Source organism: Macaca nemestrina, chromosome 4, assembly GCF_043159975.1.
Source record: "Macaca nemestrina isolate mMacNem1 chromosome 4, mMacNem.hap1, whole genome shotgun sequence".
NCBI classification, from domain to species: domain Eukaryota; kingdom Metazoa; phylum Chordata; class Mammalia; order Primates; family Cercopithecidae; genus Macaca; species Macaca nemestrina.
In genome coordinates, this window is record NC_092128.1 from 73725796 (window position 1) to 73753514 (window position 27719).

At 35.6% G+C, this 27719-nt stretch overlaps 1 long non-coding RNA gene across 1 annotated transcript in view; it reads right to left on the bottom strand.

Moving 5' to 3' along the window:
• The window catches only part of LOC105475521 (uncharacterized), a 185680-nt gene that overhangs the window by 88050 nt on the left and 69911 nt on the right, over nucleotides 1-27719 (bottom strand). Inside the window, exon 3 of the long non-coding RNA XR_983416.2 lies at nucleotides 27432-27537. This is a non-coding gene — a long non-coding RNA (uncharacterized lncRNA). The remainder of the gene's footprint in view (nucleotides 1-27431; nucleotides 27538-27719) is intronic.

Genomic DNA, 27719 nt, shown 5'->3' on the forward strand with positions numbered 1-27719 from the left:
ATTTTTAATTATAGAATCATTCTTGATTTTTTTGAACATTTGGGAAATATTAATATGAGAACTTAAAGAAAAATATTGACATCTTCTGATTCTCTCACTTCCCAGAGATAAATAGATTTGGGGTTAATTCTTTATCTCACTCTCTCTCTCTTTCTCTTTCTCTCTTGGATTTTGTTTTGCTTTATTTTGTTTTCAAAACAAAATTTGGGCTCTTTAATAATGTATTACCACAAAATTACCTTGTAATGTATTAATAAAAAGTTGATTTTTGTGTGTGTTATCCGGCACATTGTTCTTCCTTTTGAATTTTAAAATTTGACTTTGCTGAGGGGAATTTCATTTTCTCTCATCTGAAATTACAAACATATCTTCTGTGCCTGAGTTAAGCATGAAATTAAGATAATTAAAGATGAGTAATGCTAAAAGTTCCCTGAGCAAAATCAAAGTAAAAAAAAATTAGGCTGTCGTGACTGAAGCAGCATTACTCATAAATCCTCTGGGATTTGTTCTTTTGTGTTTGTTTTATTTTATTTTTCTCCCTGTTTTCCTTTTCAGTGCAGGATTAAATCAGAACTTGAGACCAGAAACTGGTCAGAAAGAATTACAAACAGGAGAATTACTGCCCTGCAAATTTCTTCATTCCTGTAAATATTTGCTTGTTTATCTAACAGATATTTATTGCATACCATGGTGTGCCTTTTGATAATACTAAAATGACGGTGCATCATGTATAGGCAGATAGTTGCTAATTTATAAATTCCTAAGTGACTATCAATGCCCTCAGCCAAAAACCACCAGGAACACACATGTAATTGAGCAAGTTGGGTTTATTATTTTTTGCAGTAAAGGAGAACACCCAACATGGGAACCTGTGGGGTGTGTCAGAGAGAAGGTATTAGAAAGACGGTTTCACAGAATTTGAGCTTGGGCTGGGTGATTTGGGAGGGGGCCTAAGAAAGCAGAATTTGGTCTAGATTGGATGCTCTTAGAAAAGAAGGGCAATTCTACGTTTGAGTATCTTTGTGGGTGGAACAATAACTATGTTTTTGTCTGTGCTTCGGCAGAAGTATAAAGCGGCCTTGCTTTGTTCGATTTTATCATTGTCTCAGTGTAAACTTGTCTGAGGTTAGAAATTGTTTATGTCCAAGGAAAATAAAATGGGCTGGCTCTGAATGTCAGGCCAGTTAATAATAACACTGAGGTTGACCTGTGAATATTAGAACAGTTTCAGATGTCAGGAGCTGCACGTGTGTGTGCGTGTACACAGGCTACTCCCATCAGGGTCTTTCCTCCCTACTAGGCATGGGCCCCGCCCCCAGAGCTGATCTCCTTCACCTTGCTTTGCTTGGGGCTGCTACTTTCCATCCCTGCCTCTGCTGGGCCTGCCTTGACAGGGGCTCTTTTCCTCCACTAGTGCCTATACTCAAGAGGCAGCAAAACCAAGCCCCCTTCACTGTGCCTGGATCAGGTGGGGAGAGAGGTATACTATCGGCATTTGAGTATGGAAGTCCCCTGCTCCTCCCTCTCCCTCATCCTCCATAGCTTATCAATTTCCAGTCATCATTCATTCTACCCACTTGTTTCCATTCACTTCTCTCCATTTCTACTCCCATAAGGCCACACTGTCCACTTTCCCTGGCAGTATTAGCCACCTAGTCTTCCTGCTGTCACCCCCGGCCCCTACAAACCCTCCTCTACACTGCTTCCAGAGGGATCTTTCACAAATGCAAATCTCAGAGTATCTCTGACCACTGTTAGCTTTTCATGGTGCTTATGATAAAGACCAATCCATTATAAAACTTGCCATGATCGTCCCTGCACCTATCTCCCCAGCCCTTAGCTTTCTTTCATTTTATTCTCAACATTCTAGCCACAGGGTGAATGCACTCTATATGCATGTTTCCTCTCATGTCTTCCTTCTACTTGGAACCCATCCTTCTCCCTTCTTCCCTCCAAGCTTCAGTCTACATCAGTCCCTTAAAACCTCAGCCTAATCCTACCTTATATAAAAAGCTCCAGCCTGAGAAAACTCCCATAGCACATCATATATAGCACACTGTATTTCCTCTTCATAACACTTACCTCCATTTATTGTGGTCAATGTCTTGTGTTTCCAAAAAACTGTGTTCCATGAGGAGACAGGGCCTATCTGTGTGGTTCACAGCTATGCCCCAGTGCCTGGCATGTAGTGGATGCTCATCAAAATATTTACTGAGTATATGAATGTGTTAATTAATTCAATTTTACATATGAATAAAATGTCTCAATAAATACTATTAGCTTTTATATCACTGTTAGTACTACAGATTATTTTAAATTTGACAAATCAGATCAGATAGTGTTCTGCGGAAAGATGGAACCTGAATTCTGGAGCAAAAACTCTTACTTTTCTGTAACACACTCCACTTACAACAGGTAAGCTGTCCATGATTTCTCATGCACTCTTGTAATAAATGCTATTTTATATTGTACCACTTATTTTTTATATATTTTTTTGCTTCCTGTCTCTTCAAATAGATTACCAGGGCCTTAAAGGCTGGGAACCTAACTCTCATTTATTTGTAGTTTTCCACAATCCAAGCACTTTCTGACAATACCAGGACTGGGATAAATTTGGTCTATTAGATTTCTGCACTTAATAGATTGGGCATGTTTTAAATAGATAATCAGTTTCCATGAAAGGAATAAATGACATCTGCCTCCTCTTTGTTTTTATGAATTATTGCTCTTTCATTATTCATTTGGTCACTCAATGTTTATAAGACTATTGCTACCTGTCTAATTCTATATTAAGTATTCAGTATACAACGTGAATGAAATACAGCTGCCTTCTTTTGAAGAGTTCATAAGGAAATAGATAACAGTAATGCGAGATAAATCCTACAGTATAACAACAGGAAAAGCACTACTTCTGAGTAAGGGAGTATATGGGGTACATCTTAAAGGGTGGGAAGTGAATGTGCTTGGGTTATTGTTTTCAACAGCACAGAGACATACAAGAGCAGGGCAGTTGACTGGTACTCAGGGTATAGGCAGGATAATAGCAGAGGATACATCTGGAAAGGTAGGTTGCATCTGCGCCAGGATTACAAGCTAGATTGAGTCAAGACTTTGTCCTGTTGTGTGGTATGTAGACGCCATAATACCCAATCCTCCTTCAAAGATAAATGACCTATATCCCCAGCCTCTAGGAGTGCTGCCAGCAGAAAGTCAGTAGCCTTCAGCCCTCAATCGTGAGCCACCTAAGAAGTTTGCCTCTGCTGGAGAGAGCTATCACGTCTAAGGTCACGCCTCCTCCTTCCCATGGTAGTCTACGTTCAATGACTGATTGAACTGGGTGCATAAGGTCTGATTCCTTGATCCCAGCTCAGGACAACTCAGAAGGGTTATCTCAACCTCAGAACTCACCTTAGGTTCAACTGAAGCCCCATAAGAAAGCTTCTCAGTTTTACTTCTCTCTCTCCTTTGTTCTGCCATTATTTTCTTCTCCCCTCTACTTCCCAACAAAATTCTTGCACAGTAACATCAGTTTCCAAGTCTGCTTACTGAGGACTCCTTACGGGGGAACCCATCCTGCAACAGGTGGTATTGGGGAATTACCAAGGGGACTTAAGCAGGAAGGTGACATAATCAAATAAATATTTCTTCAATATGAGCTTTCCTGAACATGTGAAAATAATTAGGCTTTAAACAAAAATGCACATCAATTAATTTATTTCATCAGTGATTATTCCTATAGGGCTGAAAAAGCTGGTATGGCAGCTGCAAAGACATGCAGTGTTTATATTTTTTGATAATGGATCATTTTTCTTCATTATTGACAGCATATTCATCTTTTAGGATTTTTTAAAACATTAATTCATTAAAGTTTGTATCAGAGCCAAGGAATTACAAAGTAAAATCTTTATTTTCAAAACTTGATAATCAGAAACTTATCCTGATTAAGAAGTGAAATATATTCCTGGTTTTTAGAACATCATATAGGTATAAAATGGATAAACAAGCAATTTTCCAAAACATTTATATTAGTTTTTAATATCCTTTGACTCTACTATGGCAAAATTAATGTTTATTTTCTACAGGATGGGATACTTTCGTTCCACCATCAGATGACTGAAAAATGCACATTTTCAATTCTATCTTTCAAATGCTCAAATCCCAAAGACAGACTAGGTACACCAGTGGAGAATTGTATCAAATAAAGGTTGCAGTTGACGTTTTGTCAATTTTCAATTTTTTCTTCCACATCTATTGAGTGTTTTCAGATTGCCTTTACATCATTTATTCAATCTGCAGTTACTGAGAAACTATTACAAGGGATGCATCAAGAGTAGTCATAAACCCTCATATCATTAGAAGACATGAGCTGACACATGAACCCCACACTGGATGCACACTTGCACTTCCCTTTAGTGACTAAGGCTTTGTCAACCTTTTCACATCTGACTCCTTCTTCCCTTCAAATGATATTCCTTCCTGGAGTCCTCTTGGTTCCTCATTCACACAGGCTTACATGGGTCTATTCCATAGTTTGCTCAAACCTGCTAATGAAAGCCCCTGGCTTTTCCTTCTCATGTATTACTGGGAGTGCCTCACATGAATTTCCACAATTCCAAATGCCATGAGGTTAGTCACCATGTTGGGGTTCTTGTTTCTTTCCTCTTTAGCTCTGGCATCCCAATGCTGAGCACCACCTCTTTTACTTCTATAGGATTTGTCTACACCCTGAGAGTACAACAGATTCCTCCAGGTACCACGGCGCCCTAAAGAGTATGCAGGGAATATTCTCTCCTGACAGTCTCTACAGACGCTCCTCAACCCCAAATGGAAGCACCGGAGCCCTGCAGTTGTCAAATCTCTACAATGTTTAGTTCAAGAAGAGGAAAAACTCTCCCCGTTTTGTTAATTATGGGTGTTCCCATTTTTATTCCTTCGGACAGCTGTCCTCATATCATTAGAGGATATGAGTTGGGACAAAGATACCACACTGGTTGCAGACTGACTCTTCCCTTTAGTGACTAAGGCTTTGTCAACCTTTTCACATCTGACTCCTTCCCTTGGAATGATTTTTCTTCCTGGAGTCCTCATTCACACAGGCTTACTTGGGTATATTCCATAGTTTGCTCAATATTTCTGAACCCAGTGGAGGTCACAATTTAGAACAGAGACACTGCAAACAATAAGTAAATGTGCAATGTCTGCCTTAAGAGATTCTGGAATTTCTGTAATTGCTAACACATCTCAAGATGACCTAAAGTCACCAAAAATTTGTAAATGGCAAAGAGAAGGGAATAAATTACTGTTATTTCCAATTATTTTACTCTTTTTTCTCTCAAAGGATAAAGAATTTTAGTTTTTCATAAAACTCCTGGAAGAAAATATAGGAATAAACCTCCGTGACATTGGGTTAGGCAATAGATTCTACAATATGACAAAAAAATGCATAAATGACAAAAGAGGAAACAGATAAATGGGACGTTATCAAATTAAAAGCTTTTGTGCTGCAGATGATACCATTAAGAAAGTGAAAGTTCAGCCCATAGAATGGGAGAAAGTATTTGTAAATCATATACCTGATATGGAGCTTATATCTAGAATATATAAAGACCTTTTACCCTGTAATTATTAAAAGATAACCAGATTAAAAATGAGCAAAGGATTTGAACTAACATTTCTCCAAAGAAAGTATACAAAAGGTTGATAAGCACATGAAAAAACTCAACATTATTGGTTATTAGGAAAATGAACATCAAAAGTACAATGACATACCACTTCATGTCTATAAGATGGCTATAATAAAAAAGACAATAATAAGTGCTGACAAGCATGTTGAGAAATTGGAACCCTCATATGCAGCTGGTAGGAATGTAAAACTGTGCAGTTGCTTTGTAAAGTAGTTTAGCAGTTTCCCAGAATGCTAAACATAGAGTTACTATATGACCCAGCAATTTCACTGCTAGGTATATATGCAATATAAATATGAATATATGTCTACATAAGAATGTGTACTTTAAAGTTCATAGCAGCACTATTCTTAATAGCTAAAAAGTGGAAACAACTCAAAAGTCAGTTAACTGATGAATGGTAAGTATAATTTGGATTAGCCATATAGCAAATCAACATTTGATAATAAAAATAATTGAAATACTGATACATGCTACAATGTAGATAAACATGAAAACATTATGCTAAATGAAAGAACCCAGTCACAAAAGACCACATATTGTACGATTTCTTTCATATAAAATGTCTAGAATAGGCAAATCTATGAAGACTGAAAGTAGATTAGTGGTCACGTAGGACTTGGATAGAACTGGAGTGAGAGAATAGGGAGTGGCTGCTAATGAATATAGGGATTCTTTTTGGGGAAACAAAAATGTTCTCAAATTAGATTGCAGGGATGATTGTAAAAATGTATGAATATACCAAAAAACATTACATTTTAAAATTTAAATGGTTGAATTGTATGTTTTGTGAATATCTCAATAAATTTGTCAAACTTATTTTTACAATTCTAGCTTTTGTTAGTATAGTTTTTAAAAAGAATAACTAATTCAATACTGTTCAAATTTTGAGAATTATCTCATTACCTCATATAAACAAGACTTAAACATTTGTATGGAAAAGGGGGGCTTCCTGAGAAGCTATTTAGTACTTCAGAGTCTTTTTGACAATAGATTAAGGTGAATATTAAAATGGCTATTGCTTTAAAAGTGGAAAGAGAATCTGTGACACTTTAAGCCAGGCAGGAACATTTAAAAATTGTTATTGTAGAAAAAAATTGTAATTTTTTGACAGAAAAAAATTCCCTATTCATCATTCAATATATCATCATTTAATATGAAGGACAACAAAATACACTCATTAACTGCCTGAACAAATTTGCATTTTAAAGTAATTTAATTTTCACTAATATAATTTGGATGACTCAAGTGAAACATAAAGGAATTAAATGAACAGATTGATTATTTTGGATATAAATTTTACAGAAATCAACATTTATTACTAAATATAACATACATTTTTATTTCTAAAACAAATTTTGAGTACTTTAAAATGAAAATCATGTTGCAAAAAATCACAAAGTTCCAACACATTGGAATGATTCAATTTCAATAAGACTTTCTTTCCTTTCTTTATAATCACGAGTTTAACTTGGGCCTGCCTCCAGAACTTTGTTTATAAAACCATTCTATTTCATTCAGGATTGTTTCTTCATACACTGACGGTTTATTGAAGAGAATTAAGCAAGACACCTAGGATACATTAGAGGAAAAAAAAGGCAGAAAAAGTCTAAATTATATTTGAATAGTCTGCTCTCTGGATGTCCAATTCCAGACAATGAGGACCACTTGATTTTCAAAGACATATAAGGAAGATGTCTACACCCTCTCTTCATCACCACTTCCATCAACTAACAACCCATACTGCAGGAAGTTTGACATAAATGCTTGTGGAGACAGATGATTAACACCAGGTTTTACTTCCAAAAACAGAGTCTGATGTTATCGCCTTGTCTTTTCTTGAAGGACTAAGAGTTAAAAGCTTACGAGAGAGAGAAGTCAAGGTCTAAAAGAAGTCAAGTTCTTTACAGAAAAGCAACAGAATGCAAAGAAACATTTTATTTGGCTTGAATTTGAAAGTGGTCTTAAAAGAGGTTAGAATGCCTAGAACACAACAATGCTTTAAAAACAAACGTGGAACAGCACAACCCTATTTGGAACAATTGGACTAATATTGCCATGAGCCGATTGGCATCTTATAACAAGTGGAGTTTGCAAAGCCTATGCTACTCATAGATTTCTAGACAAGTCTGTGTTACATTGTACCACTTGAATATATGGTCAAAAGACAGCTCACTTTTATTTTCAGCACATTCAGAAATAATGATAAATTCTAGACCAAAGTGACAAACAAATTATATACCCAAGAATTGTATCTTCCAGTGACTGTTAAGCTTAAAATGTGTAGAACTATTAAGCTATTGTTTGGAAGATGGGGATAGGGTCTATAAAATATAAGCATATGTATGCAACATGTATGTCTTTTGTCCTCCACATTTGGAGAATAATTTTTGCAATATGAGATGTATTGTGTTTTCCTTTTGAGCTATATGATTTCAACATTAGGCTATGTATAAAAATTAATAGTGAGATAATTTATAAGGCTTCATGCTATTTTAATTCAGTCACAACAGCTGAACTTATGAATATCTAGAGGTAAACAAGGCTCCCTTTTTCTTTCTCTTTAATTTGCTATCAAAGCCAACAATTTAAAAAGTTAGCAAAATTTGTTAACATAATTAAAATATATAGCAAAAGTTATTGAAAAATACTTCTATTCCATCAGCTAAACATTTTATAAATACTAAAATTTAAAGTTAGCTGAAAACTTGCCAACATAGTTGAAACTTGTTAACATAGTTGAAATGTATTATAAGTATTACTGAAAAATACTTCTACTTTATCACGTAATTTTAAAAATATTTATGAACCTTTCTATGAATTAACCAAAACTTTTCAGAAAGCAAAAAAATGCTAATAATCACCATCCTTTGATTTACAAAGTGCAGAAAATATGCAGGAATTGAGTGGATGAGGCATTTCAAAACTGATTGTAAAATGTTTATCTAATATTAGTAATATTCCAATGTATATCTGACTTCCAAGGCTACTTAACACATGCTGCAAAGATACCCTTTGACACAATAACCTTTTTATTCATAACAAGTCCTGTATATATTTCAGACATAGCACATATACCATCTTTCTTATTCTAGTCATGTTGAACACATAGCATTACAAAAAATTAAAAATCACTTTACATTTTAAAATGTGACTAACATTGTTACGACAATGTTGACCAACAGATAAAGTGATAAAAAGTCTTTTCAAAGTGTTTGTGTTTGCATTTTAAATAAAATATACTAGTATTATTTGATGTGCCTGTACTTTTTGAAAGATATTTATGAGAAAATAATACTTCTTTCACATTTTTGCTAATTTATTAATGATTTTCTAAACTGATATTTATTATTCATTTAATATTAATATTTATAACATTTTATAATGTTTAGTATTAACATTAATTTATTAATAAATTCATTTAATTTATTATTGTAGCATTTTAATGACCATCATTTCTGTAGTCTCCAGTGGTACATAATTTATATCATTTTGAATTTTGTAAGGACACTTTGTAAGAAGCATGTGCTAAGTTTTGTTCATTGTGTGGCCAGATTTATTTCTGCGGTGCTCATATTTGCACACAATTCTCAGAGATCATTTTTAAAGTAGAAAATTTTCATACATTTTATGTTGATTTCTAGAAATCTAGGAAGTTTAACCAGATTTCAGCACTTACCTCTTAACAACAACAAAAAAAATACTAACACTTATTAGTAAGTTTACCAATTGCCACAAATTTAGTTTCTTAAAACAACACCTATGTATTATATTTCAGAGTATTCTAGGTCAGAATTCCAGAGGATGGATCAGCTGAGTCATCTGCTTAGAGTCTCACATGGGGAAAATCCAGGTGTCATCAAAGTTGTGTTCCTTTCTGCACATTCCTGGGATAAATCTACTTCTGAGCCCATATAGGTTGTTGGCCAGGTTCATTTATTTGCCATTATAGAATTGACTTTTCCATTTCCTTCATGACTGTCAGCCAGAGGTCAATCTTTGATCCTGCAGGCTGCTCTCATTTCTTCTCAAACTTTCCGTGTGTTACTCTCCAGCAATGGCAGGTTGAGTCCCCCTCACATTTTAAATTGTTCTCACTTCTGCTACTACATCTATCTGATCTCAGACAGAGAAAATCCTTTGCTTCTAAGGGCTCATGTGACAAGATTGGGCCCCTCCAGATAATCCAAAGTAATCTCTATATTTAAGGCCCATGACTTTAATTACATCTGCAAAGTATCTGTTGCCATATATGTAACACATTTATACATTCTGGGAATTGGAATGTGGATATCTTTGAGGGGCTATGATTCTGCCTACCAAAAGATTACATAAATTAATTCATATAAAGTGCTTAGAAAATGGTTGGTGAAAAATGGTTCTTTTTTTTTTATTGTAGTAACAGTGAAACTTCATATATACAGTGCACCATGACATCATCTTATCCAACATTTTGTTCAAATCCATCATTAGCCTCAGTATGATTGATTGTGACTGTATTATTAGCCTATAACCTTTTAAAAAATACATTGTTCTGCCACACTGTCATTTTTGTGGTATCAAATTAAAGTGATATTTTAAAATATATTTAAAAGCTAAAGTCAATTTATGATATATCTTTCTATTGTGAACTATCACTTTAGAAGTAAAGTTTTGAATTTGAGTATTCAACAGAATTTGGCCCATTTTGATCACTTTGGCATTAGGAAATTAACAGCAACTAGGCAACCTTATCAATACATTCAAAGAAAAACTGTCACTTTAAGTACCAGCTTGATCAAAAACTTAAATACAGATATGCTTGTAAGTCTGCAGCAGTTTGGTTACAGGAAGGTCAGCTGGATGTTCTCAAGTAGGACTCTACTAATCTTTTCAAATGACTTTAAAATTACAGTATAAAATATCTCATGGGAAATTTGTATATCTTTGATAATACATGGAGAAATATTTAAGCTTGAGCAAAATTTTTTGTAGAAATGTAATATTACAATTGCTTTTGTGAAATCTTGTACTCTGGCTTAAGCTCTTTGAAGAAAAAAACACGCTTTTTCTACATTTTGCAATCTCTTCATTCTATAAGACATTTGCCGTATCAAGTTTGTTAAATGAAATTTAACATGTTGCTTAACACAGCAAAATAAAAGAAAAATTAGCTAAGCTTTAATATCCATAAATATGTTAGGATTTTCATTTTTGCTTACATATGAAGTATGATTACTTCTACAATTCCTCAGAGTAAAAATAAAAATGAAATAAACAAGTATTTTTCTGAGGTATTATTTGCCTGTCTCATCAAAAGATTAAAATCTGTATATCTAGAGTGTTATATACTTTCCACATGTTTTTCAAACATTTAATCTTCTGTTTATTGCTCTAGAAGAATCTGTCATTACTTGGATATGGCAGATGAAGAGACCAAAAAGCTACTTAGCATGCTAAAAGCTAGTGGCAGAGCAAGTTGACAAAACAAAACAAAAAATATACACACAAAAAAAGTCCTCGTGATCAATACGATCTTCACGAACTTTTAGATTGGCAGCTCTCAAATCCTTTAAGTAACAAGGTGGTTGATAAATAAATATATACCTTATTAAATACAATGGCAAATTGATTTGTTCTGAGAATAACTTCTAGGACTGAGAAGAACTAAGACTCCCCTGGTTCTGACTCAGAAATCTGTATTAAATTGAAAAGTTGAAATAGAAAAACAAAACTTCAATAAAGGCAGGGACAAAGTTGGGAGAAAACAAAAAGGAAACATTGAAAGAGAAAAACAAACAAAAAATAAATAAATAAAACTGCTCAGAACATTCCTCTGGAGCCATTTATAATTCCTGGGTATACTTCAGTATTTAAATTGCTTGTCTGTTAATTATCTGGGCTGCAACTTATCACCTGGTCACATGTTTTAAGCAGAACACAAACTAGACTAGAACAAAGTAGTGATCGATGGGAATTAGTTCCATGATGTACTATTGATTGCATATAAAAAAGAAGGATTTAGGGTTTATCACATTGCTGAAAAGTGTTTGTTTTCTCCCACAGATGTAGCCATTAGTTAGGAGCATAGCATATGGCTGGAGGGTAATTAAGAAGCTAATGCCTAGTAGAATGAGGATAAATAAACTAGAGGATGCAACCACATTACATCCCTCTGCCGCTACTTGTCTTTGTAATAGAACTTTGGCCCATGTTTAGTGATTCTATTTAATGACATGGAGCACTCTGAGAAAAAGCAAGTTTAGGAAAGAGAAAAGAAATCCAGAGTACAGTTGGCACATGTTAACTTTAAGCTGTCCACTAGACATTCATATGTAGGTATCAAATAAACAGATGTTCAAAAATATTTCAGTAAAGAAGGCTAGGGCAAGAGATAGAAATTTGGAGGTGAAGCATGAAACTGATAACTAAAACTGTCACCAGAAAGGGGTCTCAATCCAGATTCCAAGAGAAGGTTCTTGGATTTCGTGCAAGAAAGAATTCAGGGTGAGCCCAAAGAGTAAAGTGAAAGCAAGTTTATTAAGAAAGTAAAGGAATTAAAGGGTAGCTTCCATAGGCAGGGTAGCGGGCTGCTGATTGACTATTTTTATGGTTATTTCTTGATCATATGCTAAACAAAAGGTGGACTATTCATTAGTTTTCTGGGAAAGGGACAGGCAATTCCCAGAACTAAGGGTTTCTCCCCTTTTCAGACTATATAGGATAACTTCCAGAAGTTGCCATTAAATCTGTAAACTGTCCTGGCACTGGGGGGAATGTCTTTTAGCATGCTAATGATTTATAATTAGCATAGAATGAGCAGTGAGGATGACCAGAGGTCACTTTCGTCACCATCTTCGTTTTGGTGGATTTTGGCCGGCTTCTTTACTGCATCCTGTTTTATCAGCAGGGTCTTTACAACCTGTATCTTGTGATACTAATCCTCCTGACCTCCTATCTCATCCTGTGACTAAGAATGCCTGACTTCCTGAGGATGCAGCCCAGTAGGTCTCAGCCTTATTTTACCCAACCTCTATTAAAGATGGAGTCACTCTGGTTTGAATGTCTCTGACAAAACCATTGCGAAAGACTAAGATCACCCTGGGAGTAAGCCTAGAAAATAAAAGATAATTGAACCCTGTGGTTCTCTAGCATTAATCACTGGGAAGAGGAGAAAAAACAAAATAGGAGACTGATAAGAAGCAGCAATTAAAGTAAGAATAAAAAAGTGATGTTCTGCAGGATCAGTGCAAAGTTGTTTCAAAACGGAGGGAAGGATCAATACTGCCAAGTGACAGTGAAGGTCCAAGTTAAATGAGGACTGAAAATTGACCACAATGTTTGATAACACAGAGGTCATTGGTGACTTGAAAAGAGCAGTTTTAGTGGAATGATGGGGACCGTAGTAGAATAGAGAATGTCAAATATAAAAATGGATATAGGCAGAAACATTGCTCTTTGAAGTTTTTTTGTCATGAAGAGGATCAGAGAAATGTGGTGGCAGCTGAAGGCAAATCTACTGTCAAAAAACAGAAGTGCTTTTTGTTTTGGTTTTGGTTTTTTATTTTGTTTTTAAGTGGAGACATTACAGCATTTTATACGCTGCATTGGGAAAGAAAAGTTGATTGTGCAGAGAGAGGGATAGCCATTGTAAGGGCAGAGCTCTAAAGCATGGTCCACGTGGAGGAATTAGCTTTTTTTTTTTTTTTTTTTTTTTTTTTGAGACGCAGTCTGGCTCTGTTGCCCAGGCCAGAGTGCGGTAGCCGGATCTCAGCTCACTGCAAGCTCCGCCTCCCGGGTTTAGGCCATTCTCCTGCCTCAGCCTCCCGAAGGAATTAGCTTTGAATAAAAGCCAGGGTTCATTGAGTATTACAGGAGAACAGTTATTGATAAGAACAAGAAAAAGGTCTTAATCATTAGCACTGGTGGCAACTGTAGTCCTCTTCAAGAGGAGAAAGGGAAACACTCCCAGCTTTACGTGTTGGCCCTGAAGATGTAGCTCCCACTTTAAAACCACAGCATGTTTTCTCCCTGAGGATATTACACTGTTGGAGGGGCTTGGTCCAGGTGCTTTGATTTCTTTCTTTTCCCCTCCAACTTTCAGAATCCAGCTATTATGTCAGGTTCCTTTTTCCCTTGTTATAAATTTTTTCTTTGGGGCCCAGTTATTGAAATCATTCACGTTTTTCTTGTCAAAATATTATTTGACCCATGTAAATTAGTCTTTGCAAATACATAATGTAAGATATTCCTAGTTTTACATAAATATCAATTACAGCCCTGTTTGGAAAACAAATATGCTCATTCTATGAGGAAATAAAAATAGTCAAAAACATGGAAGCCTTAGGATACAATAGGAGAGCCTCATGGTCAACAATGGAATGTGTCCTCCTTGTGTAACCTTGCAGAACACTGATTGATATGGCGATTACAGCTTTCGTATCTTTTTTTTTTTGAGACAGTCTCAGTCTGTCTCCCAGGCTAGAGTACAGTAACGCAGTCTCGGCTCACTGCAACCTCTGCCTCCCAAGTTCAAGCGATTCTCCTGCTTCAGCCTCCTGAGGAGCTGGGACTACAGGCACCCACCACCGTGCCTGGCTAACTTTTTTATTTCTAGCAGAGACGGGGTTTCACCATATTGGCCAGGCTTGTCTCGAAATCCTGACCTTGTGATCTACCCACCTTGGCCTCCCAAAGTGCTGGGATTACAGGCATGAGCCACCATACCGTTAATTTTTAAAGTCTGTTCTTGCATATAGCAATATTTTGCTGTTTGACCACGGGCTCAGTTTTGATGGGAAGTATATGGAATGGTGAGAAAAATGGAAATAATTTAATTAGATAGATAATCTTCTGAATAATGAGTGACAGAAGCTAAAACTCAATTACTCTCACAAGCAGGAGGCTACATCCAATGGACAGCCAAAATGGGAAGGAAAGCAAAAGTTACAGAAAGGAAAGGTGTTTCAGCTCAAGTCTGCTAAAAGTTTTTTGTCTCAGTCAGGACTGGGTTACAGGGACAAAGGTTGATAATATATGATCTTGATTTATTGTTAGTACTGCTGGTAGACTCTTATAAGGCCACTGACTAAGGATGTCAACAAGATAAGCAAATGAGCAACTGATCCAAAGTTAGAAATAAATTTTGAATATTGAAATATGTAATTGATATTAGGATGATTTTCAATATAATCCTCCATCATGAAATCAGTAATCAAATAAAATTGAAGTCACAGCTAAAAAGGTCAGAATTAACTAATTTTTTCTTTTTGAAGCAATAATGTTAGGCCTTTATAGTTCATAGAGACACCAGAATCTGGATATATACTTCAATTAATATCAGTTTTTGAGATATTTTGCCTAAGGGGAAAACAGGTACCTGCTGAAAGCGTATCTTTTTTTCTTTTCCTTTCACCAGGAAATGTTCAGCTAGCTTGAGAAAGAGAAGATTCAGAAGTCCACACTGCTTCTATAATTCACATGGTGACATTTAACTGTCAGCTATTATTTCTAAACTATTAACTTTTATGAAAGCTATTTAGACGATGATGTCTATGGTTAATAATACTGGCTTCAAAAATGTCATTGGGTAAAGGACAGAATCCTCATGGCAGTTTCTGCAATCTTTTCATTTTTTGTTTAAGAAAAAATTGCAGCAACAGTTTGGTGGTGTCCCATTTTCTCTCATTTAGACGTATTCCTTTCTTTTTTCAAGATGAAACACCTTCAAGGATTGTCCCCTGAGGGTATTGTAAAAGCATTTTCAAGCTTCAAATTAGACTGGTCGCTACAGGTGGCTTCAGTATCATGTCCTTGGTGACTTATACACAGTCTCGGCACACAGTAGGTACTCAAGAAGCAGATGCTGAATGAGTTATAGTAGTTGGAGAAGGAGTTTTATCTCAATTGAGAGTTGATTGTTAGCAATGCTTCTATTAGGAAGGAAAAGTCGAAAGTAAAATCAAACAAAATATTCCTCTTATTGCATTAATTTTTTGGCTCTCCAGTTTCTTTCACAGTTTCTGCTTATAATGCTACTCTGAACAAGTTCCAAAATCCCTAAGCCACGCCAGTTTTTAATACCCTGGGAAAATTCAATTTTATTTTTTTAAAGCAAAAATTTCTATATAGCTCATTAATTAATGGTTTTTCACCTAACAAAGCTAACAATGTAAACTTAGGAATTTTTAAAGGTATTAACTAGAGATACCTTTAAGAATACTTATGGAGTTTATGAACCATAAAAAGGAGTTGTTACACTCTAACATTTTTTGCTCATTTTTCAAATATCAGTCCATTAAGACATTTTATTTCTCTGACCTGATTTTCCCTGAGGCAACATATACATATTTGCTTATGTAAAGGATCAATAGAAAAGTGATTCTCAGAAAGAAAATCATTAAATTATTCTAGAAATAGGCCTCTGCACAATAATGAATGAAGTAATCTTATTTCTTATTAATAGTTCCAGAGAAATAATTTTAATTTTTGAATGTACCTGTATCTCCAGGTCTAAGTTAAAATGCTCACCTTTCTGTTGAAATGCTCACCTCACTGTCTCTCAAAGCACAAAACAGAGTCTGGGTTTCTGTGCACCTTCACAAAGGAGTCCAAGAATATTTATTCAGGAGAGCAAATTTCTCTGCCCCTGCAAGAATAACAAACCCAAACTTCTAGAGGGGGTCAAGTCCAGAGGGCTGCACAAAAGCAACAAAAACATCCTTAATACTTCCTGTGTGATACAGAGCCAACTTCAAGGCATCGCCAATCAGCAGTCAGAAGTCAGCCAGAAATACCCAACCTCCATCATAAAAATAAGGTCTGCCAGAGGCTGAGTGAACGGTATCTGTTTAACCAGGGCATCATTTTTCTTCTTTTTTTAATCAGTCTTTCACAGTAATTCAAAATTTGAAGAAATACTTCCTAGCACTCTTATAGCAACTTTAAATTTTTAAAAAATATTTTTATACTTATCATCTAAATGTTGTCTTAAAAACATCTGTAAGAGCTATTTTGTATATGAGGTTACTGATACAGAGAATAATGAAATGATGGTTCTAAAATCACATAGAAATTGAATGTCAGAGTCACATTCAAGTTTCCCAATTCTCTGTGTGTAGGTTAGTGCTGCCCTTTTGCAAGGAAAGAACTTAGAATTCTCATCTCTGCCCTCATGACAGAGACATTTAGAAAACACAGACTCACTAATTATCTACATCCTAAAGCAAAATTTTAGTTAATCTTCACCATTTATTTTCATGAAGAAATTTAGTCACGTTATTATGAAAATTATTTCAAAGAACAGAATCTGTTGGCAATGATGGACTCTAATGAGCAGATATTAAGCTGCTACATTAGTTTCCCAAAATTAGTGCCCTTTATATTGCTTCCTTAAATGTAACCATTTCTGCCAGAATAACTAGATATTATTAGTCCTTGAAATCAAAAGCGATGGGAAACTAATTACATAAAGTTGAATGAATATCTTAACTTTGTTGTGTGGCACGCCATGGCCAGCCTTGTTTGTAAAAAGCCCCTAAGTAAATGTAAGTGTAAGATACCTGGACCCTACAGACACGAAGAAGGAAGTGTATAATGTGGCTGAGAATGGCCAGCCATCACAGAGCTCATTTCCTCTGCCTTCTGTGTTACTCACTAATGCTGCAGGTGGCCACATGACTTAATTCTAATCAATAGAATATAGAAACAGAAACAATAGGCACCAATTTCAGGTCTGTTTCGTAAGAATTCCTCCAAGCCCTTTCCTCTTTGACCAGCTTGATACAACAGGCACAGTGGCCTTGGAACCCATGTGCTGAAGATGACAGAGGCATAGAATGGAACAAGCCCAGAAACTTGCTTGATTCACCACATGAGCGGAATTTGTCTACCAATTAGGAACAACAATTTTGGAAGCTGCAATAACTGAATTTCTGTCCATCTTGAGCTAGAAGGACAGAAAGAGTTAGAGTTTGTGAGTGCAGGTGGTATTAATTTAACCAATGTCTAAAGTATAATCCCAGCTTATGCACACAAAATAAAGAGGACTTTGCATTAGAATGGTTCCACACAATTTCAGGACTTGAAGGTATATGGACAGCTTGAGTCATGATCTTGCTGAGAAATAGAATGTCTTGCGTGGAATCATGATAAAATGGGTGTTAGTGTGGCCCTTTCAGGAGGTGTGAAGCTTAATGCCTGGCTCTGTCCCTGGTCCCTTAGACCAGGAATATTCCTCTCCCTGAGCAGAGCGTGAACCCTCTCCACCACCCTGGTTTTATCTTCACAGGAATGAAAGGAGGATATAGGGAGGCCATGATCACTAGATGTATCCATTATTGATGTTCTTCTCATATCCCTTTGATAATGGATAAAGCGTGTGAGTAGGACTACTTGCCGTCTATCAGTGGAATCCCAGTCTTCTCTGATTATTTATGTGTGCAATCACTATAAACTTATTGGATGAAACATACAAAGATAGTAGGCAGAACTTACTGGATGATACGCAAAAGGAAACTTTACTTTTATTTTCACTGAACCTTTAAAAGCATGCCATGAGTTGTCTTTGTCCTCTGCCCCTGGATGAAATTTAGAGAATATCCTACCATTTTTCTGAGCACCTTCATGTAAAATATAGGCTCAATTCATAACTACTGTGATTAATCCACTGCTGTAATTAAAACTTTAAAATTCTTTCAAAGGTTCACCTTTGGTCCTCCCTAATTCTTTTGTAGGCAAACCATATGCATGGGAGAGTGGAGTATTTCTCTTTCCCTTACTTGTAAAACTGGTTAAAGTTATTTAGACTTGAAGGAATAACAGATCTGTAAATATTATTATGGGAATATAATATCTATTATCAATATCAAATTATTAGAATAATCCAAAATTATAAAATTAACATGACTTACAAGTGAAAGTGTCTACACATTTAAAATTAAATCTAATTTTTTCTCTGATAATGGTTATAATCATACCTTAAATATTGTTTATTAGAAAACATTGGACATCAGCCAGATAATAATTTTAAATTCTTAACCTTAAATCCTAATTCCTTCAACAATGCTGGTGCTTAATTTAGGAAACACATAATACATTTTTTTTTTTTTTTTACTGAATTGTAATTCAGGATGAGAATGTATTACCTCAGGCAACCATAAGAGATGCTATTAAAAATGCAATTTATTCTACTACATAAAAAATAACTAAAAATGCTCTAAATCACAGAAGTGGTGTAAGCAATGAACTGAAATATATTTCAAATTTATTAAAGTCCAAAATATGTTCATTCTACTTCTATGCACAATATAGCACTCCAAAAAGCCAATGCCACTTTTTAAAATCTAAATTTGGTTATAAGAAAACATTTTCAAAAGCACTAATAATTGTTGAAGCTGGGTGAGGAACAAGTGGGTATTCATTATATATTCTCTCAATGTTTATGTATACTTTAAAGTTTACATAATACACATTTTGTTATGGTAACTATTGTCTGAATACAAAGAAACTTATATTTGAGCCAATTAATTTTACCGCCCATAGGAAAACACAGTGGCTCTTTAAGTGGGACAGAAATACAGTTGTCAAGCAAACGGGCACACCAGGTATTACTCCAATACCAGGTTCAGGTGTGGCAAAAGAACCAGAAATATCTGAAGTTAACATATCAGACAACCTTCAAGCAGACAATCTGCAGCAAAATAAAATACCCAAATACCACATATCCACTGTGCCAACCTGAATTTCAGTGGATATTTGTATTTCAACCACTATTCATAATGTGTGACCACATATATATTGTATATGTGTATAACCACCTACATAACCATGTATAACCACAATCCTGACTTTTGTAATAAGTGCCTTGTTTCTTAGTAGTGTTACCATATATAGATACATCACTAAATGACATATTACTTAGTTTTGTTTACTTCTGAACTTTATGTAAATGCAATAATATTATATGTACACTTTGTCGACCTGTTTCTTTTATTTAAACAAAAAATATTTGAGAGATTCATTCATGTTGATATACTTACCTGCACTTCATTTATTTTTGTTGGTATTCTTTGGTATAACAATATCAACAAGGTATTGTTGATTATTTATCAATAATCTACTTTTGATGAATTTTGGGGTCATGCTTACTTTCTAGTTATTACAAACAAAACAACCTTATTAATTTTATGAGTATGAGTTAATCTAGGGTAAATCTAAGATTGGAATTACTGAGTGATAGGATACCTGTTCTATATTTTTAGGTACTGCCAACCTTGTTCCCAAAGTTTTTTGTAGCAATTGTCATTAGCAATGTAGACAATTCCCATGGCCTTTCATCCTCACTAATACTTTTATTTCTTCGTTTTTTGGCCAGTTATGCAGGCATATTTTTAGCTTTAAATGTAGCAATGCCTATGATGGTAAAGACTAGAAAAAGAGAAAAATGATATAATTCTCTAGCCTTAAGAGTTTCACCTCTTTTTCAGATTCTTGCCAATAATAACCTTAAATAATAAAAACAAGGGATATTCCTTGAGAGTGCAAGGCAGTCACTTCTAAAGTAAAGCAGAAATAATTAGCTGCTTGGGAAGACTAAAATTAAGGGAGACAGATCTTTTAAATGAATAACAATTAACACTGACATTTAAGTTTTACTGTGTACACTGAGTATCTTTCATTTACCCATTTAGACCCACCTTATCCTTCCCTATCATTATTAACAAGACATCCACAGGACCCATTGCCTCTGGCTTCTGATTGTATTCAGCTACTGGAGAGCTCCAGCAGAAAATAGGAAGAAGAAAACTACCTCTTGCAGGAAACTAAGACCTGGCCTGTGTTCTAGAGGTGCCACTCCTCTCAAGGCATCTCTCTCCACAGGACCCTCTCATTTTGGGTTCCAGTAACCCCTTACTCCCCTCATTCCTTCAGGCCTAGGGATTTTGTTATTTCAAACTCTAAGGTAATGGAGCTTCCCTTACACCCTTGATAACTTTATAGTTTATTAGGCTTTGTTGAGTTATTCTAATTTGCATATGGCATCTGTTTCCTGTTGGGACACTGACTGATATACGACTATAGTGATCCTCAAACTTTAGTGTGTATTAAAGTCACCTGGCAGACTTGTTAAAGCAGAGATTGCTGAATAACACCTCTGTAGTTTCTGATTCAATAGGTCTGGATTGGGACCTGAAAATTTATGCCTGTAACAATTTTCCAGTTGATTCTCAGAGACTATACTTTATGAATCACTCTACTACTACTCTATCATGTCTCAGACTCAACGGGACTTAGCCACCGTTGGTCTAGGAGAAGGACCAGAAGCTATTATAGTCCTGAGTTCCTTTGCGGAAAAAGTACTGGGTGAGTGTGAGAATACGCCAGAAGCCCTAGAACCTTAAGATCAAGGGAGAAGATTATAAAACATCTTAGGTGTTAACAGGAATACTCTATCTCTGGTTTCAGTAAGTAGAAGAACAAACAAAGGCTATTTCTTTCATTTAGCTTTTTTCTTCCTAAAAATACATTAAATCTAGTTTAGTTGGAAAATTTTTATATACAATTTTTCTTTGGAAGCAAACAGTAGCATGCTAAACTACATAGCTTGAGAAATATTATTAATTTTCTTCTCTAAATGGCAAGTAGAATAAGGAGAATGTAAAGAGAAGAATGTCCAGGTTTTTAAAAAGCCTATATAGATCTCTTTAATCGACTGTAAAATAGTGGGAGGGAGCCAATATTCCAATATTATTTGAGCACCTACTCTTTGCCAGTCTCTTATAAACATTAACTCCTTTTATCCTTTCATAGAAATCAAAGTAATAGATAGATAAGGACACAGAGAGAAACATGAGAAGTTAAATAGCTTGTCCAATTTTCACAGCTCATGATAAAGTTAGTATTGAAACTGAATGCCTATCTCCAATGTCTACAATTTCCCCACTAAGCCACACTGGTCCCAAAACAGAACACAAAGATTGTCATGGATGCTATACTGCCTCAGGACTGAGCATGGCCCGCTGACAGCTCTCAGCCCTCAGTCGCTGCCCTTGGCTGGAAAGGACTGCTTTGGTAGGCTGCCTCTACTCACTGAGGAGTTTACTGAGGTTGCATAAAGTTCTCAACCCATTGGCAAACTACAGCCCAACTATTCCCTCTGCTTACTTCTGCTTCCCTCCCATGATGGCTAAGCCAGAGAACATTCCCTAATAAACTGTCTGTATGCTAATTTCCATCTCAGTGACTGTTTCTCAGAAAATCTAGCCTGTGGCAAAGATAACCTCTTTCGGTCATTTAAATTGATAAGAAAACAAGGAATGGCTCATAGAACCATAAGATGGTCAATAATTTGAATGCTCAGAGTTCCATTTAAAAATGTGAACAGTGATTTAACTGAAAAGGTCAATAGCTCCTATACTGACTTGAATATTGATGGATTTCTAACATAAAAAACAAACACAGAAAAATTTGGGATAAAGTGGGATCCTTAAGAATACATGAATATGCATTTTTTTGCCTTATCTCTCTTGTCCTCCCCTCTCACTTCCACCCTCCTCCTCCCTCTCTAATGCTATTCTCATGTTTTTTTTCTTTCTCTCTCCTTTTTTTTTTTCTTTTAATTATTATTATACTTTAAGTTCTAGGGTACATGTGCATAACGTGCAGGTTTGTTACATATGTATACTTGTGCCATGTTGGTGTGCTGTACCCATCAACTCGTCAGCACCCATCAACTCATCATTTACATCAGGTATAACTCCCAATGCAATCCCTCCCCCCTCCCCACTCCCCATGATAGGCCCTGGTGTGTGATGTTCCCCTTCCCAAGTCCAAGTGATCTCATTGTTCAGTTCCCACCTATGAGTGTCTCTCTCCTTCTTGTATCTCTCCCTCTCTTTCTAATCCTCTCTCTTTTTCTATAGTCATGTGCCTTGTGTTTCAGAGAAGATAGTTTATTCTCCCTTATATCAGCTTTTAAATGGAGTCTCAGCATTTACCACCGTCACTTTGATTGAGGTTCTCTTCTTGCTCCAGCTTATTAAATTCTGAAAACAATCATTCTCTTTGTGTTGGGGTGGCAGCGACATTATTAGCTTTTTTTCCCCTGAGATTCCTAATCGCTTTTCCTAACTCCCTTAGTCAACCTTACAAACCTGAGGAAGTGTTGTAAATTCTAAAGTTGCACTTAAGGAAAATTAATTTGAATCCTGTGGGTAGGTGCTTACTTCTCTAACATGATTGGGACCAGTAGTTGTTCAGTTAATCAAAAACCCAGTTTATAGTTAGGACATACATCTTAAACATTTTAACTTACAACTATGAATGCATGTTTATTTGCCACTACATATATTCATCTTTTGTCGGGGAGCTAAGGTCTTTCTATTAAGTGAAGATCAAATGATCAGAGTTCTACATCATCTTTCTTGAACAAAATCTGCAATGTGTCATTTTCAGTTTCCAGTTTCACTTACTTTAATGTGGAGCAAAAACGTAACGACACTTGTGAAGCAACCTGAACAAGAAAATTCTCCTGTGAACACACCATCTTTTACAGTGTTCTCATCCAGAGCTAATATGGCAAGAACTATTTAAAATAACCCATTTCTTTTTGGTATTTCCAAAGTATGCCACTTAGAATCCATAGAAACAAGGCCTCTTTAAAACTTGTATTTCATTGGTTTGTTTATATCTAATTAAACATCATAATTTCAATATTAGTTGAAATTATGTGCAATTACATAATTATGTACATATTATATACAATTAGTACAGTTGGCACTAACACATTTGGCAGCAAGCACAACTAACTCTTTTTTAGTAAGCATACAACCCAACTGGAAGCCACAGAAGAACGTGGGCTGGCCAGAGAGTAGCCACTTAGCCATGGGCACCTAGTATGCCATGGACATCCATCAGTATGATTACAGAGAGAATGGAAAGTGAGAGTTAATCTAGCAAGGTGGCTAATTCAAAGTTGGTCAAAAGAGCTCCTACTCAGTTTCCAAACCCAAAAGGATGACTGAATTATTCTCAAGTTGTCAGAGTTCCCTGGCAATTAATTCATTTACTTTCTTAAACAGTGATTTAATTTTTATATTTTCCATCCAATGCCCTTTCTCCAATCTACCTGCCAGTAGTACCTATTGCTTCTAAGATATTGTGGAAGAATCATGTTTTATGTGATCATCATCATATTATATATTTTCATAGAATGAATACTTAAATAATTAAGTAGTGACACAACCTTGGGGAGCAGGAGGAAGGCACAAGTTTTTGGAGTGACTTTGAGTGTCTGGATTGAGACTTTTAAATATTTCTTTCTCCAACTCATCAGCACATTTTAAAAAGTCACTGGCTCAACAAAAACAACAAAAATTAAGCCAGAGTATGTATGTGTATTTGTGTGGGAGTGAGGGGATATGTTATGCTTGTGGGGCCAAGTCCAGAAGAAAAACGCAATCATTATACATTAAAGACAATCTCTGAATCCTTTCAATAAATGCCAGTGCATCTGAGTGGCTTGTTGGGCTTTGATATACCTCTCTTCTCTTACCAGGAATTAGAGATGAACTCATAAACGAATTGTAGCTCATACAAGATTGCCCTATCACTAAATACAATTTTACTACAGTCAAGTATCATCATTTTAGAAAATATTTTTTCTCAAGAAATCAAGATAACCAGTTTCAAAACAATAAACACTAATCAAAATTTTTGATTTGGAATTAAGAATGAAAATATTTAAAGTAAATTTTTGAAGTATTAATATAATTCTCTCTGAAAGAACTGTATAGGAGCTATGAGAGATGAATGTTGTCTTCAATTTATTCTGTCTTTTTACAGTGAAATAATAATAGAATCTCAATGTAAAGGTGTATTTGATATTATTTATCATTTCTAAGTACAGGAAGAGGCTCCGAGAGGTGTAGTAACTCAGAAAAAGTTATTCACCTTTATAATGATAAACCAGAATTAAAACTCTAGTTTCTTGACATAGAATCCACATTTTACTAACAACTTGTATCCCTACTTATTATCACAACACAATATATCCATCAATACATTCTACTAAAAAGAAACCCTTAGAAGGTCTTGGGTTTAGATTTTTTTTAATTTACAGCTAAATTATATTGTATTTGACATCAATAAATGATTATAATGCTAAAAGAAGAAATAATTCTAACTTCTCAGAGCTGCAGAATGTAAAAAGAATTCTAATGTATGTATTAGTCAGTGCACTCTAGTTTTTTTTTGTGCCAACAAACATCCTCATAATGTCAGTGGCTTAACATAACAAATATTAGTGCCAGTGTTACACATAGTGGAGGCTGGTGGAAGCTTCACCATCTTGTAGTTGCATAATCTGCATGAATATATGGGATCAGATGTTGTAAATAAAAATGTCTCACTCAGAGGATAAAAGACTGGAGATTGCACATAGGCTTTCAAAGCCTCACTTAGAAAGTGTCATGTTGTGAGAGAGTCAGGAAGCATAAAGGAACAAGTAAAATATTTGATAAGCATTAATGTCTCTATCTCATTTTTAACTTATTATGCATCTTCTACTTACAGAGTGTAAGATGGTATTGCATGGAGTCTGTTTAAGCTAAGTCTTTAGCTAACCATATTCATGAATTCACGAATATGGTCTTTTGACCCTGGTTACATTGCCTGCATTTTCCCGTGGTTTATGTATAATACACACCAAATACGAGTTCATCCATTTCTCCATTATCTGAAGACAATCTTAGTATAAAAAATTTGAAATATCTGATTAATTTTTATATTGATTACATGTTGAAATGCTATTTTGGATATGCTGGGTTACATAAAGTACATTATTCTAATTAATTTTATCCCTTTACTTTTTTCAGTGTGACTCTTAAGAACTGTGAAGGTCTGAGTTTTTAATCCTACTTTCAGGCTAACAAGTGAACCTGCCACATTTTCATGGATGCTGACAGAAAGACAGGATTCTCCTGGGTCAGAAATAAAGGAATGTATTACCCATGCTACCGCCAACAACATGAGCTTCGTATTTGGAAACAATCAGTTTCCATTTTTCCTCCAAGTCCTTTGGGAGCAATGCAGAGCAGCCCAAGTGGGCTGTGTGCGTGCAGTTTGCTCATTTAACAGTTGAGGGAATGAATATCTTTTATGATGAGCTAGAAGGAAATCTGCCTGACTTCTGCATTGGAGAGAGACATTATTATACCAGACAACAAACATCTACCCTTTCTTCCAGAGTGACATACTATCTCTATCTTCCAAAGTTCTTTTTTATACAAACTTCCTTAAAAGACAGACAAGAGCAAAAGGGTAATTACTGCCTTGCCTGTAAGAAACATGAGATATCATGGATAATTATCTCCCAGGAGAGGCTACTAGAAAATTAAAAATCACATACGTGGCTTGCATTATGTTGCTTTTGGACAGAACTGTTCTTAATCTTTCTTCCAATTTTATGAGCTGTTTAAACTAAAAATGTTCCTTTGCAGTTACGTAAATAGCAATCCCTCAGCCTGTCTTAAAGTCAGACCCTGCGGTATCCTTTTACCCGATTAAAGCAATTATGGTTTTAAAACGTTGTCTCCTATGTGATTTATTAAACTATAAATGTGATAGGTGAATTTGATAATGAACCACAGAAATATTAGTAAAAAATTGCTACTTTGGGGAATCTTGTCTCCTTATGTTATTCACTAGCACAGTAGTAGAGAGAGGTAAGAAACATCTTAATATTTAGCATATCTCCTCCCTTTCTCAGTTTCCAGATCATCCCAAAATGTAAAGTTAAGTCAGAGCTTACAAGAATCCAAGAGGGAGAGAGAGGAGTTGCAATCTCTCCAAATGCATTACTTTCAAGTAAGGCAAACTGACAAAACATAGCAAAAATAATCTCTCCCCAAATACAACCCACAGGAAAGCTCTACAGAACATGCATGTATTGTCTTGTATTGTCTGAAATTATGCACTGTTAAAGGAAATAGATTAAACTTGATGAAAGCAAGGAAAAGCAGGCTGTACATACAGAATTGCTCTGGAGATTTCCTGTTTTTTGGGTACTATAGCAGTTCCACCATCCATCCCTGGAGAGAGCAAATTCACAGAGCCTAAAGGGGAGACTAAAAAGGACTCTCTTTGAACTTGGATAGTATTTCATCCCTTAAAGACTTCAGAAAGACTTGACATTTGGAAAAAAGTCGTCAACAGTGAGGGGGCACTCACATGCCTCTACCACAGATAAAAGAATGAGGTTAATAAGCTTGTCTCATGACTGTCAGGTTCTGTCACAATTGTCCCTAGTCATGAAAATATAGCCATAGCAGATTGCAATAAGTACATTGATATGGTTTGGCTCTGTGTTCCCACCCAAATGTCATGTCAAATTATAATCACATAATCCCCAGGTGCTGAGGGCAGGACCTTGTGGGAAGTGATTGGATCATGGGAGCAGTTTCCCCCATGCTGTTCTCTTGATAGTGAGTTCTCACGATATCTGATGTTTTTATAAGTGCTTGACAGTTTTTCCTATACACACTCTCTCTCACCTGCTGCCATGTAAGACGTGCCTGCTTCTCCTTCTGCCATGACTGTAAACTTCCTGAGGCCTCCCAGCCATGTGGAACTGTGAGTCAATTAAACCTCTTTCCTTTATAAATTGCCCAGTCTTGGGTATTTAAAGCAGTGCAACAACGAACTAATATGTACATTTATAAAATTCTACAACATACATTTAAGGAAACAATTGAAGTTAAATTTACTTACTCCTTTCGTAGCTTTGTGGATGTTGGAATTGTCTGAGGATTTCAGCAGGGCATTTGAACCCGTAGCCAGGACTCTGCTATTCGATCCCATGAGAAGGGACCTAGCACTGTGAGAAACACATTTCCCTTTTAATACTGTAGCTGATTTTTTAAAAGGGAAAACAAAAAGTATTATTTTTTTTTACATAGTTAGAAGAGGAAAAGAGACCTATTGGCAGGAAGTAAGCAATACAATGTAGTTTTTTAACACCTGTTGTGGTTATTTATATGATAACCAAATTTACCAAAT